Genomic DNA, 1,922 nt, shown 5'->3' on the forward strand with positions numbered 1-1,922 from the left:
AACATGATATGACACTTGACTGTGTAGTGTTAGTGTCTGTATTATCCTGTCTTCTTTTCATAGTTGGGATATACTCCTCTCATAGTAGCAGCTGGTAATGGTGACACACAGGTAGTGACAATGCTCCTTGAAAAAGGAGCAGATGTCACTGCCTCTACTAATGTAAGTATAATCATTAATTATACTCCAATAGTGATTGTACATGTATATCCTTTTGAGTGGGTGGATCAAAGTAACCGCAGGTGCTGTATATCTCATACAGTGTGTGTACATGTACATGTATAGCTTAATGTACTCTACTGTATCACTTTATGGAAAGCATTTTTATTAAAATAATTATTTTACGTCAATTATATTTTATTTTAGTAAAGCGAAAAATTTTGTGGACTGAAATTTTTTAAAATGTAATATTAAAAATTTAGTAAGAAATATTTTTAAAAATTGAAATTTTAAAATTTATTTTTGGGTGCTGATTCTCATAAATTTTGAGTACAGAAAAATTTTGAATTTTTGATGGTAATGACCTTTTGATTTTTAATTTTTTGAAATTTTGAAAACTAAAAAAATAGAAATTCTCAATAATTTTGAATAAAGTATTGAAAGAAATTGTTGTAAATTGTTAAAAATTTATATGAAACATTTGCTTTGTGTAGCGTTTTTCAAAATTTAAAGTTACAGAACAATTACATTTCTACATGGTAATACTTTATAACGTTACATGTGTTGTGTTTCTCTTCTAAGCTAATGGAGGTTCCCAAAAGTGCTATTATAAAAATCTGACTAAGACTGGCCAGAGACAATTCTTTACATAAACATTCATACAGGAAGTCTATTTGACAAACCACAAATATGTAATCACATAAACATAAGATTAAATGATTAGTTTTAACAATTACTACAACTTGTACATGTATAATAGTATAATAATGTCAGATGGACTTACTAGAGGCCAGTGGGCATTGACATTTTCTTTGGTATGGAGGACATACTTAGAATGTACATTGTAGTTATACTGTGCACATAGATAATAGAGTAATAATAGATAATAATACTCTAATATCTATGACTGTGCATGAATATATAATGTGATCCACCCACTCAAATTGATGTAATTATATCACTTACCTACTGGGGCAGTATCTGATTTACAGACACCTCCCACTAGGATACTATGGTCCCTTGTGGTCAGTGTCTGTATTGACATCAACTTAAATCAATAAATTGATCAAGCATCAAAATTTAAGCACTTCAAAATTATTATCCCAGTCATGAAGGTTTCTCAATCTACATGTATAGTAACTGTGTTTATGACTATAACCAAGAACGTTTTATTGATACTGCAACAGTGTAAATATATATGTACATGTACATGTACGTGTAGACTAGTAGTATTGTACATGTAATTATTTATATCAGTAAAATGTATACTTGTACACTAAATGTACCTCCACTGTCTCTAACATACTCAATACTATGGAGTATTGAAGACAGACCAACAATTAAAGTTGGTTTTTAGTTTGATTGTTATAACATTGTACTATCATGTTAATCAATGTTTACCTTGTATAGGATGGTAAGACTGCTCTTTATTGCGCTTCTGGTGACACTGCCACTATACTGAGAGTACACTCAAGTAATGTATTTATTAGTTTATTGAACTTATGTTATTATACTGTATGTAGTACTGTATTGTTAGTAAATTTTATAAAACAGCTTGAGTCATCAGCTACTGCTTCCTCCCTTACCATGTGTACATTAATTTAAATAATAAAAATGTGTCACATGATTATCTGTTGTCCATTCCTTCCCTATTGATGTATGATGTAAGATGTAGAGGGTGTGGCATGATGGTCAGTACTTGCTCCTTCATAGTAATTGTATGTGATGTCACATGTTAGTATCATTGTTTACCCAATGACTGT

The 1,922-nt window shown here is 30.3% G+C and overlaps 1 long non-coding RNA gene across 1 annotated transcript; it reads left to right on the forward strand.

Moving 5' to 3' along the window:
• The first annotated feature begins 103 nt into the window (after positions 1-103).
• LOC109585759 (uncharacterized) lies at positions 104-1,618 on the forward strand. The gene is made up of 2 exons (XR_002186642.1): positions 104-162; positions 1,570-1,618. It is a non-coding gene; the product is annotated as an uncharacterized LOC109585759 (long non-coding RNA).
• Positions 1,619-1,922: the final 304 nt, after the last annotated feature.

The sequence above is a fragment of the Amphimedon queenslandica genome, unplaced genomic scaffold (assembly GCF_000090795.2).
Source record: "Amphimedon queenslandica unplaced genomic scaffold, v1.1 AMPQUscaffold_13014, whole genome shotgun sequence".
Taxonomy (NCBI): domain Eukaryota; kingdom Metazoa; phylum Porifera; class Demospongiae; order Haplosclerida; family Niphatidae; genus Amphimedon; species Amphimedon queenslandica.